Source organism: Conger conger, chromosome 8 (genome assembly GCF_963514075.1).
Source record: "Conger conger chromosome 8, fConCon1.1, whole genome shotgun sequence".
Classification (NCBI taxonomy): domain Eukaryota; kingdom Metazoa; phylum Chordata; class Actinopteri; order Anguilliformes; family Congridae; genus Conger; species Conger conger.
In genome coordinates this window covers 5,112,750-5,132,303 of record NC_083767.1, presented here as the reverse complement: position 1 = coordinate 5,132,303, position 19,554 = coordinate 5,112,750, and the positions used below count along the sequence as shown (strand labels likewise).

Sequence of the window (19,554 nt, the reverse complement as noted above, 5' to 3'; positions counted from 1 at the left end):
CTAAGTGACTTTCCCCCGTGAGACGCAGGTGGCTCGGTCTAAGAGACACACACATACTGCCTCTTTCAGCACCTGCCAATAAAGAATGTTTCTGAGAAACCGTGACAAGCCTCACCAGTGATGTCAGCCTTGGAGAATACAGAGCTACTTATCCTTCAAAATCCTTCACTATCCAGCAGACCTTTCTGTTTTTCACATTTTTTTAACAGCTACTTAAATAAAGAGGAGATGGACGTTATGCCAGTTAGATCTTGTGGGTTTTCAAAACTGGAGATAACTTGCGTATTGTTCTGTCTAAAAGGCCACCCTTTTATTTTATTTTATATGTTGTATAAAAAATATTTTTTTGTCACACTATGGTTCAGAGCATACCCCTTCCAAAAACTCTAAACTGCTAAAAGCAAAGCCAAGGGCAGCATTGGCAAGGACAAATAATGCCTATGATATGGTTATAGGCAGAACCTCGACACACAATATTACTGAGAAAATGGCTGCATGACTGATGCCATTGTCCGTAAATGTGTTTCCATGGTTTACATTTATACATATGCATTCGGAGTGCTCTTCCTGTCTCCATAGGCTGCAGACGAAAAACAATAAGACCATTTGAGGAGCACAGAGGAAAAGTTGTTTTGTTGCTCGGTAACAGCAGAGCACGGACTGCCAGAAAGCAGGTCTCGGTCATCAATCTGCAGCTATCGCAAGTGCCGTAATACCAGCCCCTCTCAGTCACCGACTGGCCAGAAAACACACAGCGTATAGAGCCTCTCAGCCGTCCCCTGGAGAGCTCACATTAAGATGGGAGATACCCGTAATATCCGGAGAGATAGGTTATGGATGAGCCCCGGCACCACCCGAAACCTATTCAAGCTCGGCTCTCCATAAAACATCATTTACACTTGAAGGGATGTTGGAACATGCCCGCTTCCTACGCACGATTCCATCAGGTTTAAATAACAGTCAAATCCTCTCGGCGGGTGATTCCACTCGGAGATTACCGCCAGCTTCACAACGAAGCAAAGAGGCATTTCAGTTATAGGGTTTCAATCCCAGATAACTTTTTTTTTTTCTTTTTTTCCCCCGCACCCGACAGCACACAGTGACAGGAAATATTCTCAATCACTTTAACATCTGTGCTGAGAACAGAGAATGGTGAGCCTCGGAAACAGATACGCTTTCAAAGTAAAGCGAATTTAGCCACCTCCGACCGCGCAGTTCTCAAAACTCCAGGAAAACATCGCTGCACTCTCACATCAACCATCATCATCCTATAAGAAGGGAACTTGACCCTAAATATAGTTTTTGATGGCCAATTTATATTATATGTGAGTAAATATTTCCCCAATCTGGGCAAAATCTGCCAGTGACGCAGATTGCATCACCAAGTAAGCCACACCCAAATCACAATTTGGCATCACCAGGGTAGCCACACCCAATAACAATTTGGCATCACCAGGGTAGCCACGCCCAGTCACAATGTCGTAGCAAACCAGAGCTGAGACAGAGGCCGGTTCCAGATGCATGATGCAGCAGGTAAGGTACGTAGACAACCACAACAAACTACAGTTTGTTCTGTAAACACCTTCGGACGGGTGCGGTTTCCTTTTTGTGTCCATATACAATGTAAAAAAAAAAAAAAAAAACTTCTTGTTTCAATTTTAAAAAGTTAGTGTACCCGCTGCCTTAAAATTTTAAGTTAAGTGAACCTGAGAATAACTTTTAAAATGAAGGCATCCCAGACACTAACTTTTTAAAGTTGAAACAAAAAGTTGGACTGGAAGCCTGTGGCAGTTACCGACACATGACCCGTCTTTAACAGTCTCGGGGGGCCCCTGAGAGATATAAAGTTCCTCAGGGCATTGTTCCAGGGGGGTGTCTAATCACCCCGCCATGCGCCCCCTCTCCCTCCCCCCCACACCGGGGGGGGGGGACAGCCACCTGTCCCGGCCGACACTGTGGGTCCCCGCATCGCCACCAGGCCAACGGTCGGCCATTGTGCCCTGGAGAAAAGCTGCTTAATAGCCTGTTACCGATACGTCCCACAGCGCCGGCCGCCTTTTGTGGGCTGGAGCTGCGAGGCTGCGTGTCGCGTGAATCACCGTCCCCAGAAACACGGTCTTATCTCGTTATATCCCTCTCCGTTTTGACTGTGGGGATTTGAGTTTGCACGCCAGCTAATGTTTCTGTGCGGCACCGGCAGACACACACGCCCCCGCTGGTAACATCAGCCGCGATGCTGAATAATTTATCCTGATTGATGTCGTGACCTCTCTCCCAGCTGACACAAAATGTCCTCACAATGTCACCGGAATGCTCTGTTGATGTGGTAACATTGCCACTACATTGCAGTGATGTTGTGAGAACGTCGTTGTGCCCCTTTTGCCCTCCTTCACCCAGACCACGGAGGAAGTCCTGTCAGCATCAGCTGCTTCTGCTTTTCACCCCCCCCTCTCTTTTTTTCTTTTCTTTTGGCACAACTGTTCCAAACCGCTCTGCAAACCCATCTGCTTCACACAGTGTGCTTTTAGAAACTGTGGCGCGGGCTTCCCCTTCGGAGACAGGAACCCACTGCTATGGAGAGCAGGCTCAAGGAAGGCCAATCATTTGGATATTAAAAGAGACTTTCTACAGGCTTCTATATTGGTTAAAAGGTCCCTAAATGTTTTTAGGACTGAAGTTAAGGCTGAAGGTTTTGTGAATTGCTGCCACCGGTTGGAGCAGCAGGACAAGATCATGATTGACCAGTAACTGACAATTGGTTTATTAGCAGAACACAAGCCTGGAAGCTGGAGAGGTCTCACATCAAATGCTCTAACACAGTCAGGCTATGAGCCTAACAAGTGATGCTAATCCAATTGCTAATTGGGGTTAACGACATCATTATTTTGGTGAGGTTATCAATGCCTATTGGATTGTGCCATAGGGAATAAGTCTCTTAAAAGTTCACGTTTTTTCTTTCCATTTTGATTTGCAAGCATAAACCAGCAGATACACAAAACATAATATACAACATATCTTTACATCACAAGTGTCACGCACACATCCCAGAGAGCTGCAAAATCTGAATATTTCCTTCCCATCCACTGCCCATTAAGGCCTCGATAACAAGGTGTGTGGATTCCTAAGCCAACCAACGGCTTCAGTGAATCACAGGTGCTGAAACTCACTGAAAACCTCCAGACACCTGCGCACAATATTTATGCGTGAATATATGCACCATATGAGTCCCAATCGCTGTTCCATAAAACAGTCCACAACTGTTTTTGTGGTCCTCTCAAGACAAAGATTCCCCCCCCCCCCTTCTCCCTCCAAAGGGCAGGCAACTACTAGGCCCAAGTATTTCCAGAAAGCCTTTGAGACAGTCTGTTTACTGTGTAAATTTGTCTAATGTTTTCAATGAGGCAGAAATACAGCTTCTGAGTCGTGTGCCCTGCCCTCTACCGCCACGGTAGTATTTTTCTCCGCAACGGACGCAGGGTCACGGTGATATTATGATTAATATAAACATATTTTATGCGCATCGTAAGGGCAGTTATGCTTAATTCATGGCCCTCCTTCTGAGCAGTGACTTTAATGTGGGAGTGATCAAGGGCTTACTGATCAGCCTGGCGCGCGACGCCACAACAGCTGGCGCAGCAACGGTGGCGAGGCGCTCTCGAAGGCGGCGGGCTCCGGATATAATCTCCCTTTTTAATGCGCCCGGTTTTGAGCCTTTGCCACGACTGAGTTAACCTGTAATTCACTCAAACCGGGATCGCAGAGGCGCAAAAGACACGCCGAGTGGTCACAATTATCCAGGTGGCGCCAATTCAAAGAATTACAGCACAGCTGGAGCACAAACAAAATCTATCAGCGCTCGCCGCTGCCAGAGGGATGAGTGCCGTTGCCAGCGCATGGAAGAGTTTATTCCCGGTGAGATCATTTAAATGAGGCGAACGTTCACTGATAAACTTTGGAGCTTCTAGCGATGACTCAAGAGCTTGTTTTGTGCCTACTGCACACATTGCGAGTCGGTTTTCCACGCCCTCACTCATTGTTGCTCACGTGGTATCAGATAGCATATCAGCGCAGTGCTTAGAGCTTCTGGAAGGGTCTCTTTCGCAGATAAGACCAAAAGCCGAAGGTACACCGGGAATCATTAAACATCAGAGACAAGGACTTAGATCGGTACCTCGTTGAGAGTTCAGCCTACACGGGGTGTTTTGCTGTTGATTGCGGCCATCTGGCAGGGCGCTGGTGAAATGGCCACCTGACCTTGTGCCATGAAGGAAATTCGATTCGATTATAATTTAATGTTTATTAAAACGATTTTCACATTTGTATAACTTGTATGCCTGTGTGCTGAATAATTTAATACAATTCAATGGACTCATTTTTACCATTATTAAATTCTTCAACACATCCTTACAGATGTAACCTATTTGTCTACACCATGATGTGGGACCTGCAGGAAGAGCCTAGACCATCCATGCTGTGTCACTCTTTCCGAAATAAACTTGAGGAAATGGAAGTTCCAGACGCAACGCTGGAAGATTGAGGTGTCTCTGAAGCTCCGTCTCTTCGGCTAGACAGAGACGGTATCTGTGGGGTCTCGCTCTCCTGCGGTGCGTAGATAAGAGGAAGCGGCTGTGAATTTGATTTATTCCGGCACCTGCAACTTTGCGGCGGAGACCGAGGCGACGCGGCAGATGTGCCGTCGGGCCGAGAGGGGGGGAGGGGGTGACGTAAATCAGGCTCTCTCCGCAGCCCGCTCTTTTCGGCTTTGCGGCAGGAGGCCGCCTCTCGAGCGCTCCCACAAAGGGGAATCGTCGTCTCATTGTCGTCTGAGAAAAGAAGGCCGTTCGCGGGGGCCTTTTTCTTCGAATGAACAAAGGCATATTTGATGGTTTTTGAATAAATAAAAAAAAGAGAAAGAAACACTGGTCGGAGGGCGAAATAGAGTCGGCATTGTTGACGTGGAATGCTGATAAATTTAACGCCGAGGCTAATTCCCGTGATGGGAATCGTAGCCTGCAGCACGGCGGGGGTTAATGTGTGTGAGGACAGATCAGTCGATCGGTTGAAGCGGTCGGGGGGGCTCCATTGCAGCAGGCTATGGAACAGGTACAGCGGTACACTCATATCAGGTTATGAAAAGTGCTGGTAACGCACGCCCGTGGGAATGCTACAGGACTTGGCAGACATCGCAGGAATTCCGTTTCAGCCCACGATTGAAGCCTGGAAGCCGGCTGACGCTTGTCGCTGGTGGGACGGCTGAAATTGCATGTTTGCGCTGCGCAAAATAATATAATTCCGTCTTTCCCCCCGACCGCTAACGAAATGAATTATTGACTCGTTAGCTTTGTTTTGTCGTTGTTTTTTTTCAGCACACAATGCTGACCGCTTGCGATCATATTTCTGAACGGGGGCGCCACAGCTCTTGGTTAAGGGGTTTGGCAACGCTTGATGTCTCTATCCCGCGGTAGGCCTAGTAGGCTTTTGTATTGCTACTGTAAGACCCTGAGCACGACAGACTGTAATAAGCAGAAGTAGGCCTGGTTCAGGGGTCAGACAGGCCTGCCATGCGTTTCTCCCACCCATGAATTCACCAAGGCTGTGTTCGACCCCCGCATGCTAACATGCTACTATACTACCGGTGCTAAATTTCAGGCTGATTTTAATTGAAATGTTGAGTGAATAGTATGCCATGTATGCGGTTTCATACACAGCCTGACTCCACCTCCTGGATGAAGAATTGTGTTAAATGGCAAATCCTGGTGGAATAAATTACTGGGGAAGACTTTCTGGACCTGGATTGTCCTCCTCTAGTATGGTATCATGTAGGAGGCACCCAGTCGTTCCTTGGAGGGCCAGGAGTATGCAGGCTTTCAATCACTACACTCCGCTGATTTCACCGATTAACACCCCTCCAATGAGAGAGGAGGGGATTCATTGGTGAAATCAGCTGGTGTAGTGATTGGTTGGACACGATTGGGTGCCTCTGCTGTACAGCATATCTGCAGCACATTTTCAAACGGAAAATGTAAAATACTGAATTGTGAAAGTTGAGCTTGTACTACCAGAGGAAATGGAGAGTATGAAAAATAATGTGTAAAAAGTGAATCTATAAATGTGCCTTTAAATTGGAGATTCATTCGTGGAATGAAAAACGCTCTCATAAATTTATGTCCGTATCGGTTATGATGTAAATCCCTTTGGGGGAAATGACATTATTTAAGCATTCATTTTTAACTGTACATGTTTTACCCTCACAGTAGGAAATAAACCTTTAATTTTTTTTAGTATTTTTTTTTTCCTGAAACGGTTTGTAGCCTAATTGGGACCCTGGGAGGATGACTCTTTCATCATCACTCCACATGTGGTAGGCGAGAGGCTTCTGTTTCAGAAGATGATGTCATGCGAAACGCTATCGTATGCACGTTTAATGCCCTGCGGCACTAATACGCATCTTCTGATACTGTCGGTCTTAATGAACCCCAAAGGGATTCCTGGGCAGGGTGCAGTGATCCACTAATAAACCAAGATGGGCTACACATGTCAGGCAGTGTGGTGCTTCTCTGCATGGTTTTGTTTTTTTATTTATTAAAGTGGATACAGTATATGACACCCCCCCTCCCCCCAACATTGCATTTCAGTTATTACATTACATGACATGTTATTTAGCTGATTCTTTCATCCAAAGAGACTTTCAGTTGATTAGGCTAAGCAGGGGCACTGCAGCTTGGATCAGAAAACATCCCTGTCCCAGTCAAGCACCTTCGCCGCTACATAAATGTAGTACCAAAGTATGTGTCAAACATTCGGTTAAACCCTCATCTTTACTGACTATATGGCGAGAAACATCAAGGCAAAAACATTTCATGATAATGCTTATTGTGGCCTTGCTTGATTCTGTTCATGCAGTAGGTATCATTAAAACCACAGCCATCTCTGACATGTCAGTACAAGAGGAGCTGTAACTTACACTCTCCTTACTGTAATGGGATCTATTGCTGCACTTGTTGAAGATATCGAGACGTGCGAAACAATCTGACAAACGGTAACGCATTACGGATCCATGACCACACGCATTATGGGCTGCAGATCTGGGTTCAAGTAATATTTGTTTTGGATTCAAATACATTTTCTGCATTTGACTAAGCTTGCCTGTTATAGTGGAACAAATGAAATAATCCCAAATCATTTAATTCTTTATGAAATAACCAAATTATGATGGTTCATGGCTGTTTTTGGGTGGCAAGGACCTTTAGCGACACCCAGGCACATCCGGCATTGTGCCATTACCCTCTCCCGATGGGTGGAGCTAGGGGCAAGAAAAGGAGAACAGAAAAGGAAAAAGAGGAGAAAATTAAGGGATTGGAATGAGCCCAAGCTCCTCAGCAAAGAATGGTTGATCGGTAGAAGCAGGTGTGTAGCTGCTTGGTTTGAACAAAAGCCTGCACCCACACTGACCCTTTCTGGGTAATATTGAGTATCCCTGCTCGACTCAATACTGTTGGGTACATAAGGATCAAGTGCCACGCAAGTATCTGTTACAGTGATGACATAAGAGCATTAGCACACCTCCAATCCGGACGTGATGAAGTTCACCGGCAATTAAGGCCCATTGAAAAAATCACACAAAACAAACCTGTCTCCAAAATACTGTACATGGCTGATGGTTTAATCAGAAATCGAGGGGTTCATTTCATAAGGGGCAGCCTGTAGCCAAGTGGCTGAGGTACATGGCTTAGACCGGGAAGGTTGGTGGTTCAAGCCCCAGTGTAGACACAATAAGATCTGCACAGTTGCTTAACCTCCAGGGGCGATTGTCACCTGCTTAGTCTCATCAACTGTAAGTAGCTTTGGATAAAAGTGTCATCTTAAAATCTTTTAAGAGCATTTCCAAATGTATTCACTTTTTTCCAGTCTTGTTGTAGGGAAATGTTGGATAAGTTGCCGTCCCAGATGTGTAGTGCTGATTTCTGTACGGTCCCTGGTTCAACAGCACTCCAGAACCGGAAGGAACAGACTGTACCGTATGAATGTATGGAAAGTTGTGTGAGACACATCAGTCAAGAACAGTTCCTTTCACAGGGCTCAAAAAGTACATCTTAATCGCAATCTCAAATGAAATAAAACTACAAAAGGGGAAGACATTTAAATTCAGGAACAAGTATTTCTTTTCAAATGGAACTGTCAGAACATACAAGAATTATACCCATCACCGCCCCACTGTTAAGCACAAGCCTGATAAGTGCTTCAGCTGCAAAATACTTTCTCTCCCCGTCTCATTCAAGTCACAGTCAGCAAAACTCTCTGAAATGTAACATAAACACATTCTGCCGCTGCCTGACCTGGAGCTCTGCCAGTCAAGTGTTAAAATGGCTGAAAGATTGATGGATGCTCAATTGCAAAAAACCTTTAGGCGCATTCTTCAAAAATGGCACTCAACGAGAGGAATTACAAAACGCTACTGCTGAGTGCCCTGGGGTCAAGTTTTGTGTGCAAAAAGGAAAGGGGAGGCTAACCTTTTACATCCTTTTTACACTAGGAATACACAGTCTGTGTACCAGGACCCATTAGCATAATTAGCGACTTAAAAATGACTTAACGGCAGGGGGGAGATGGGATGGGAATTGGCTGCACTTGTTTGTGTTAGTATGCTAATTCACTTTATGCTGTCCCCATTTCCATATTATTTCCCAAATGTTTTGAACACCTATTTTTTTTATAGCTAGTAATTAGCCCTTACAATGTTATGGGAGAGGTTTGGTGTGAGGGCTTATGTCTGAAATATTCTACAATTTGGAAACCAAAACACTGAAATCACATCAGCTAATACCTTGCGAATTAAACAATTGATAAAAAATGTATTCTTTACAGGAGCTAATACTGTAAGAGGATCACTTGTGTAAAGCAATATCCCATCTCTCTCCATGATGCAACAGCATCTCAAGTCACTTCATACAATAAAATAAAAGGTTATAATAATTCACAGACTTTTTACTTTTTAGCTCCTGCTTTCTGCAATAGATATTAATGCAAAAAAATCTATTTGTAAAAAAAGCAAACGAAAAACAACACAGACAACACAACACACAACACAATACGTCATTAGAGGAGAGAAGAACTGAGCTAACGTTCATACTGAGTTTAGGCCTCTACCCCAGCTGTGCCACCAACAGGGCCTCAGCGTTTGATATGAAGGCGATTGGCTGGCTCTGTGCTTGATTAAGTTTTCGCCGGCAGACCTAAGCGATGAGGAATGTTCTGGAATTCCAATGGGACACCTCACAGAGTTCCCGCGCCCAGCGAGACAGCGTTACGCTGATAACAGTCCGACAAGGCGCTCGCTCGTGAATGCCAAACGAAAGGTTAAGGGATGCCACAATTAAACCGCATCAAAGGCGGCAGATCAAGGCAAGAGGGAGGACGCGGGAATGGTCTGTACGGAACGTCCGTCCTTCAACCTGGAAATAATCGTGGAGTGAATTTCATCCCAGTAACAAGCGGGGTCAGGAGCAGTGCATTTAGTGCAGTGAGGCAAAGTGAACCACATAATAATAATTAATCTATTGCCTTCCGTCACCTGTTCTGACAATCTTCTTGCATCGCTCTGTGAAACAAATTAGTCCACTGCAGAATTTTTGGTCCAGACCAATTCACAGGCTTCATCAATAAATTAACCTATTAACCTACCAATTAAAATGGAAAAGTCCTGCCTTTGCTACCCTTTTAGATGTTTCAGCTTGTGTTTCTGCAGGGGGTGAAGACTGAAATACTAATGACCAGTGCACTACACAGCAGGGATCTCCACTGCAGTAGGACCTGTAGGGCAGAACCATTTACTCTTGTTATTTGAAAATGCAGTGTGGGAACTGGGTTGTGGATGATGAGAAATTTCTGATAAGAGCGTCTTTGTAGATGGCGTTGCTGATCTCATGTCACTGAATAAGTGCCAGATCTGTGTTCTAGGTATACATCAGAGGTGTCCAATCTTATCTGAAATGGGCCAGTGTGGGTGCAGGTTTTTGTTTTAGTCTGGTGCTGAGACACCATTCATTCAAACAGACCGTGTTACGTATAATCAGGTGTCTTTGCGCCGGGCAAAAACAAAAACCCACACACCCCACACCCCAACCCTTTCTCAGATAAGATTGGACAGCTCTGGTCTACAGAATCCTGGTCATCAGGTTTTGTTCCCGGCGTGCCGTTCTGCTCTGGAAGAGTTTCTGTTCAGAGTCCTGTGTCATCAGGTCGACCGGCGGTGCAGAGAAACAGGACATGAGGCCTTACACCTCATTCCTCCTGCGCGATGATGTAATGCCTATGGAAGCTGTTAGCCAGCGGTGACTCTGAGACTGGAGCAGTCTGTATCGCCCGCGGGGTTAAACGCACACTCTCCCTGGCAAGTGGCCATATTTACCATTAACCTGTAATTACCAGGTGAGGAACACATGTCCACATGTTCTGGCAGTATTGACGGGGTCAAACGCAAGGCGCTAAATGAAGATATATGATGATAGAATGATGATAGTGTCAGCGGTAATCTGGTGACCCATGCCTTTGCATCTTGGCATTCATGATTTAGTGTAAACGGAGTGTGCCCTCTTGGGTTTTCACGATCAAAGACAGTTTACCACTAATCCTGGTTCATTTTGTTAATTATATATTTATATTAATTATCTTTATTACTAGTGCAAATGTTGACATGTCTATAGAAAGCTTGAATTGCAGATTTGGTGCGTGTTGCCCGTCTTGACTAACTGTGCAGGCCATAGCCTGTTTATTTCAGATCAATTTTAATTAAAAATAAAGGTGGCATCAGCTCAAGACACTGCTGTAAGCTGGGTTTAACCAGACGGCAGGTATGCACTATGGGAAATGCTTCTGTGCTGTATAAAAGCCAAGGGTGAGTATGTGTGTGTGTGTGTGTGTGTGTGTGTGTGTATGTGTGTGTGTGTGTGTGTGTGTGTGTGTGTATGCGAGCGTGCTTGTGTAATAACAGTAGCCAAGACATGATTATTTTGTTGAAGCACAGTTTTCTCAAGGTATATAAAAAACAATTATCGCTTCAGCAATTGTGACCACACTTGATAAATAGCATTATTCATATGCGTTTATTTTTAAACTCTCCTCCAATTTTTTTCAGTCTGTCAGAAACTCTTTATAAGCAAACGCATTAAAAGAACACTTCCCTCCAAGAACAAAGATGTCAACCTTACATCCCAGGGGGCGCACTATCTACAGGTTTTTGTGGTTTCCTTTCAATCAGCAGGCAATTAAGGTCTTGAGAACTAGATGTGTGGACTCTTTCGCTAATGGAAGACTTACATTTATCACTGGTGCTGAAACACACCAGAAACCAGACAATGCGGCCCTTCAAGACTGGAGTTTGACTCTCCAGTCCTAGAATATCTCATTTTCTGGTGTGTTGGGGCCCAATGTTAGATATTTTCATGGACCCAAAAATACATGGCGGCACCCCTAGTGGCAGGAAACTTTATTGCACATGATTATTGGTGATTATTTTCCACATCCAGTCCAGTACTTTGGCTAGCTGTTGAGAGGATGCTTTTACATCCACAAAGTGTTTCATTGTGCAGCGCCCTGCGTGTTTCTCATGATGTTGACACAGAAAAATCGAATATGTGTTTGCCCACCTATGACAAACAGGAAAAGTATCTGTGTTCTCAGTGACTCAATGCTAGCTGTGGCATTTCCTCAAAGACAGCAGGGAAACCTGGTCAGCCTATTGCGTTCGTTTTCCCTCCCCGCCACTTCACTCTGAACTCTCGGGCACTTGTTTAAAGAAAAAAGAAATGTTGCGCGGTCATAAATTAACCCAGGAAGACAGAAATAAGGAGCGCTACACAAAGGCCTTGGGTGGGGTGTCAAGTGCCATGAAAATACTTCACTTTGATACAAATCCAGTTTGTTTAGTTCAATAAATCATGCTGAATAAACACCGCATCATAGTTTTAGCTGATTTTTTCAGATGACCGAGTTTGTCATGGGAGTTTCTCTAAACGCAACAGACATATTTCTTAACTGTCTCATTTACAGTGGGCCTCTTTTGCTTGTGGCGGTTTTCAGGCCGTAGATGTGTAACAACATGTAAAGCCAACGCAATGATGCAAGGACCGATTCTAACTTCAGAAGACAATCAACACAGTTCTGTATGTGTCTTTCATACAGTGCCATTCCGAGCTGTACTTCCACTGTGCTGTTATCGAACGGCGCTGGCTGTTGGATATTTGAGTGATTTGCTTCGGCGCCGATTTACATAACTTTCTCCGCATTCGGAAGTGGGAACTGTTAGATTGCCAGATCTAGCCAGCCAGCTCACAGCAGCATCAGTGCTACAGAGATCTAGCTGCTATGGTGCGTGTGTAGCTCATATGTCTTCTGTATTCTCAAACCGGTACTTCACTTCACAAGGTTTGCTGATATACTACATATGTACTTTGGCACCGTTTCTCTGTTGTCCCTGCTCCAAAGAACACGCACACACACACACACACACACACACACACATTTACCGTGTATATCTCCCTAAGGACAAATGATGGTCTTGGCTGCTTTGCATCTGAAACATTTGCAGTAAGTACATTACACTCTAAAAGAGGGTTCCAATAGGAACCCTGTGATTCCACAGAAGAACCTTGTCCAGTTAAAGAGTTCTTTGTGCTATGACAGAGGGTTCCACAAATAACTAAAAAGGGTTCCTCTATGGAATCAAGCCAAAGAACCCTCACAGAACCCTTTTTTCAAAGAGTGTAATCTGTAATGTGTGTGCGTGTCTGGCACACAGTTCTTCAAAAGCATACAGAGCAGTACCTGTGGTTACGACTTCAAATAAAAAGGCAGTGCATTGCTTTTTAAAGCAACAAATTATGATGGGAGGACTTAATGTTATGAGAGATGTGAAAATAAAGACAGTCATTTCGGCCGGGCAGGATGCAGTAATTTGGACTGTTGGGCCGGTGGCTGGCAGAGATGCAGAAGGACACTGGAATATGATTACACAGAACGGCTCCATTTATTTATATTCCACTGCTGTACTTAGATGCTATAAATACACCCAGTACAAAAGTACACCGTGTTATTGCCCTTATTAGCTCTGCGCAGGGCATATGATCGGACGCACTTCACGGCTGCAGTCTGGGATTTCTCCGTTTGTATTCATAACACGGCGCGGGATGTAAGTCCGAGATCGTGACCGTTTTCCTGGCTGAGCGGAACGTGGATTCCCTGACACGCTCGCTGAACGGCGTTCCGATCCGGTTTTCCGACACGTTCCTGAAGTTAACCTGGCAGCGCTGCTTGGACTCTATACAACCTGTGAGCTGTAATTATCTTCTGTACTTTACTGAGAGAAATACTACCTGTCTTTTTCTCCTCAGATAATTCTACCTGAGCACTGTACCCTCGGTAATGCCTGAGTTGCTCAATCCCTGGTGCACGAACACACCGTGCACCTGTAGGCACATTAGCATCTTTATTGTTGTAAGTCAAAGCAGATTTATCAGGACGGAGTAACGTTGTGTAAACAGGGGCAGGGAGAAATGTGATCTAGCATTAGGTCATCACTGCCTTAGTTATAAGTTATAAAGCGTAGCAACAATACGCATCGTGTGACCTTTAGAGGTCATTAGAAGACAAAGGACTGGAGGAATTCAATGTTCAGTGTACTTACTGCGTTTGACAGTAAAACTCTTTTTTGTGCGCTCATTTTGTTGAAATAAGTACGAGGCCGCCTTCAGGGTGATTATCTCGGTTGACTGAAAAAATACAGTTTTGAGGAGAAAACACAAGGAGGCTAAAGTGTCTGTAATTACAACTTTGACAAGGCAGAAACAAAAGGGGACTTATCTACAATGAACAATGACAAGTCTCATTTAAAATCTCACAGTTTGTGGGTGAGGTAACAATCTTAATTCAGTAAGCCTGTCCGTCACTCTGTACTGTATGTGTGAAAACGGGTTGCGTGCTGCAGATTTGTGCTGGTACAGTGTTCGCACCATTAATATCTGTGTGCAATATGGATGAATGAAAATGCGCTTCAGTTATTTTCTCATGGAAGAAACATACATGCTCTGATTGTATGTTCGTGTTCTGTGGAGAATCCAATTATATCTGCACAGACAGCATTGTAAGTCCATGTCTTCAAGACTGGCAAGAAAGTGTTGAATGAGCTTGCATTCATTTTACATAATCAGACTTTTGGAGTTGGGAGAAAAAAACGAAAAAAGATTTTATGCAGTTTTTCTCCAAATCTCTTCTTGATGTATATACCAAATAACCATATATAGCCCCAATAAGTTTTGGTGGAAGCAAGTTCACTTCAAACAGTTCAGTATAAAATAAACCTTGAACACAAATAAAGTTGCGGTCCCTATTAGATCATATAACCCAGAGGTGTCCACTCTTATCCGGAAAGTTCCGGTGGGGGTGCAGGTTTTTGTTTTATCCCAGCGCTACAGCACCTGATTCAATTAAACGTATCATGGTCTTCCATCAATACCTGAAGTAGGATCAGGTGTCTTGGCGCTGGGCTAAAACAAAAACCTGCACCCCTGCCGGCCCTTTGCAGATAAGAACAGACTCCCTTGATGTAAACACTTTATTTTAACATGAAATCTTAGCCTTGTTTTTTTTACTAAACTCATTCTGGTCAAAAGCCTTCCACACACATCCACGGTCTGGGCCCTGGACCCGGAGAACGATGGTATGAGATATGCCGTTTCTTTAACCCGGCAGACTCCATTTCAGTGTGACATTCACTCTGCTGAAGACGCTGCGTGTCGAAGCGTTGATCTGTTTGCAGTCTGTCTGCAGTAAAAGCTGACCATCCGTGAGCTCCAGACTTCAGACTCGTGTCCGTGTCCGAGAACCGCCGGATCGGCGTGTTATTGGGCAGAAGTGCTGTGATCTCCATTCTCCTAACATTTATAGCCTCGGCTACAACACACTATGCAAAATCCACACTTACAGAGTTCAATAAACTCTAGTTGATTTAACACTGAACAGTTTACTGTGAATGATTGAAGAACGTACAGATGTACAAGAGTTTTTAATAGCTACCTGTTTGCACGCTTGGAGCGTGTTCTAACCGGTCAGCTGAAGGTTAGCCTTCCCTTAGGATCATAACGAACTGAGGCTACCTGTGACTGCTCCCAGAATTCCCAAAGCAGTCTCTCAGGCACGCCCTTCCTAGCTGCTGGGAAATTTCTCATACCCCGAATAAGCCATGCATCACCACTTAATGCATTGTTTTGCATATGAAAACCGTTGATTTATTTATTTAAATGCAAACACTTGGCTTTACAAAAATGCTAGGTTAAGGTTTAACATCGTAATATTAGCACACACTGCTACTGTCCTTCAGGCACCACAGAATTCACAGTTGTTCACAAAATGTCACAAAATGATCAAACAACAAAAGCTCTTTCAACACCTTTAAAAGCAGAATTGCCTGCGATTATGAGCAAATTGCTGCTCACAAATTCTGTCTTAGGGATAATACACAAGGATTTAGTGAAGTGCTAGGAATTTTAAATTAAAGGACAGGTCATTCTGCATTCCACAGCACAGATATTAAAGACAACAGCGTCTGTCACTCTGGTGACCAGCTGCTTTGTTTACAGACACTGGAGTAATTCATGACCTTCAATACACATTTTTAACATCGGAGACAGAGCGATTGTGTGTGTGTGTGTTGTAAATAACTGAAGTATTTCCTCTTAGATGTTCTTTGTGATAATGACTCTTGAGTCACTTCAGATGAATACATCTACCGTACACTGCTGTAGCCTAGTGGCTAAGGTACATGACTGGGATCTGGAAGGTTGGTGGTGCAAGCCACAATAAGATCAGTGCAGCTGTTGGGCCCTTGAGCAAGGCCCTTAACCCCGCGTTGCTCCAGAGGGGGATTGTCCTCTACTTAGTCTAATCAACTGTCAGTCGCTTTGGATAAAAGCATCAGCTAAATGATGAATTATAATACCCGATTGTGACGATGACATCCACCCCATTGTTCCCATCGACTCCATAAGAAGAGAAACGTAACAGACAGGCCTGTGGCCATACCGGGCCGCTAGCCAGCGTGCTTCTGTAAGCAGAACTTTATATGATACATTATTCATCATTTCCCAAAAGCTTATGGGTGCATTATTTTTTACAATGCCTGCACTATTCAAATCTGCTGTCTCCTAGCAGGCATCTCAGAATGTGATGATTGCAGATTTTATCAATCACTATTATTCAAATACCATCCCAGTACAGTTTTCCTTTTTCATATCTATTATGACTTATTTTAATGTTGGAAAATTATTGCGTTTATCTAAACTGCTTGGGTAGGAGCTTGTGAAAAAAATGTATCATTCACTACGCTATTTGTGCATCGGTAACCGTTTCTAAAAATAAAATGGGATACGTTCGAACAGAAACTATGAGAAATAAGTGCCTCGAACAATGAGCCGCTTGTCTCCACACAGGGTGTCGAGCGGTGTGGTCGGATGCCACGGTGTGAAATCAGCGTCTGGCGGCGTTGGAGTGAGTTTCAGCTCAACCTGTTCCCGAGATTAACGCAGCCGCGATCACAACGGCCGTGTTTTCACCGCACTGCCATGGCGATAAGCGGGGAGACGAGGTGGAGGCGCATCACGGAGGCGTCGAGCTGTCGTGCGGGATCGGGAACCGGACTCCGGTGTTCCGCGTCGGGGCGTGCTGACATCACCTCATCCGCCTCATATGTCTTCTGTATTCTCAAACTGGTACTTCACTTCACAAAGTTTGCTGATATACTACATATGTACTTTGGCACCGTTTCTCTGTTGTCCCTGCTCCAAAGAACACGCACACACACACACGCACACACACACACACACACACACACACACACACACACACACACACACGCAAGGCGGGATATCAGGACGCAGAGCTCGCCCTGGTCGTGTCGGTCTGTCTGACAGGCGGGGTCACGACTATATCAATCCGGTTTTCACATAAACAAACATAGAGATGAATAAATTACATTAGTTATTTAACTGATACTTTTATCCAAAGCGACTTACAGTTCACTAAGCAGGGGAGTGTGGGGTTAAGGGCCTTGCTCAAGGGCCCAACAGCTGTACTGATCTTACTGTAGTTACACCGGGGCTTTTATTCAAAGCGTCTGACATCACTGGAGTACTGGACCAACCTCCTCGGCCCCAGTCAAGCACCTTCATAATACACCTTAATAATATAATACACATAATATAATAACAAAAAAACGAATGAACGAATGAACTAACCAAAATGGCAGAAATACATTACCTGCACATTCACTTTAAACATCTTTCTGAACCGTCTCATTTGGAGAACATAAAAACACAAAAAATACATTTTTATGCAAGCTTTAACCTTATCCTGTTATCTTTTCAGCTCTGTAACCCGATGCACTGGTTTTCAACAAAAGGCCATTCACTGGCAGCTGATCTGTGCAAAGATCTCCCCGCTGCACACAAATCCCGCTATAGAGAAATGACGTGCGTGTGATTATGTGCATTCTGGACACAAGATTTAGGCCCGTGGTTATGTTTTTGTGTGTTGCTAAGCGTTGCGTGAGTCAGTCATTGTGTGTAGTATAATGTATCAGATAATGCACGTTTTTTAATTCAAGTGAACATAATCCCAATACATGTTCTTTGCATTTCTTCTTAGGGGGGTCTTCGTACAAGCCCCTTTGGGGTTTTTTTTATTAACCTCTCCTGCACTTTTTTCTTTGTTCTGTATGTTTTTGTCTTTTGTTTAACTTGCTTTGGTTGTGCAAATAAATAAATACATAAAAATAAAAACTGTAATTTTAGTAATACAAAATATCATTATTTTGAAGTAGTCTTTACCCCCAACTGCAGTTAAATATAGTTAAATGCAAAAGCATTAGGACAACAACACTTATTTTCCATTGTTTTGGCTTGTTGTAATCCATTCGGTTGTATTTTAAATAAATCAGTGAATATGACACTGGTATATGAGTCGGCCTGTCAGATTCAGGGTGTTTACATCCATATGGAGGGATCTCTGTAGCAATCACAGCTGTCTCTATACACAGTCACTGCCATTTTAGGAGGTACACAGTCTGAACAGTTTTGCATTTTAACTGCATTTCATTTCTAGCACAAGTTCATTGCAGCTATGATTCATCATGGTCATGTTGTTTTTCCATTTCAAAATGTCAGTTATATTTTCAGCTAAGAAAACAGCTTGTGTGAGTGAACGCTTCCTGTCTCTTCTCTTGTGTTTGGTTAACAAAGCTCCTTAAATACTTTCCATCCAAATTAAATTACATGCAACTTACTTAATAAATCACACCCTAGAAAAATATTAAGTTTTGAGGTGCTGTAACACCTTTTCTGTGTCCCTCAACAGGAAGTGACTAATGCGACTAACAGTTATTTTTATTTTGACTGTAATGAAAAAGATGATAATCTCCTCATAGGTTATCTCCTGTGTTGAATCGGTGTTTCACGCCTCTTTGTGAAAGATCCTGTTTAATTTGGGTGTGAAACACGCGAGCTGAATTCAGCTCCGCAGTGTTCCTGCCTGGCTGTACCTGTAGGGCAGGGCTGCTGAGATAATCATTCCGATCTGGAAGCATAGCATTCCAAACCGGATAGGGACTCAATGCCGTCATTGTTCCCGGACACAGGCCCTGGAATATGGTGTTGCGATTGGCTACACATTGTCCATCAGTCTGCCTTTAATTGCTCATTAAATAAATGTACTGTTTCATTAATTGGATTATCTTAACCACTTAAGTATGAACTGCATCCTGTGTGGAGTTTAACCTCTATGCCCACCCACAGCTGACCGTAATCCATCAGAGATGGCTATAGGGAGTTTCACAGAACTGTTTGCTGAAGTTATCTGGTCAATATTTCATATTAATATGTGAGGAAGGCTCTTGATGTGGATAACATTATTGGCAGAGCGTTTCAAACCTTAACCTATATTCAACATTACATACATAGAATGACTTGCTCTGTCTTGCTCACGCCAGGCAGTGCATTTTTCTTCAAGCGTGTAATATCTGTGCTTATTGTGCAGCTGAGGAGGGTTCAGGGACACGCAGAAATACAGTGGTTTCACTTTAAGTCCACTGCTGAACATGGGTGGGGCCATGCCCTGTGCCTAAGAGTAGGAAAGGAGTGAATCAAAAGCTTTCCCATGACAGTGTCACAAAAATGACCCATTGAGAAAAAAGATAGAGAGAGAGAGGGAGAACGAGACAGAAAGAGGGAGAGAGGACAGAAGAGGAAATGAGCCGTGGATTGATAAATAAATGTAAGAACGGAGTACAGGACAGCACAGAGAATTGAAACCGAGGAGCCCTGTTCTCTGGAGTGTGTGTAACGACGCAGCTAAACCCATTTCAACACACTCATTTGGTATCCTAGCAAAGCAATGAAATTCCAATTATTAGGCAGTCAATTAAACTTCCAGCAGCTGTGGCGTTCCCGTCCCGCGTATCCGGGGAATTCTCATCCCGTTCTTCTGTTTAACCGCTCGGAGAGCTGTGAA

At 44.0% G+C, this 19,554-nt stretch overlaps 1 long non-coding RNA gene across 1 annotated transcript; it reads left to right on the top strand.

The window, feature by feature from the left end:
- Positions 1–13,192: 13,192 nt before the first annotated feature.
- LOC133134647 (uncharacterized) lies at positions 13,193–17,859 on the top strand. Its single transcript, XR_009709320.1, has 3 exons — positions 13,193–13,326; positions 16,482–16,760; positions 17,416–17,859. It is a non-coding gene; the product is annotated as an uncharacterized LOC133134647 (long non-coding RNA).
- The last annotated feature ends 1,695 nt before the right edge of the window (positions 17,860–19,554 follow it).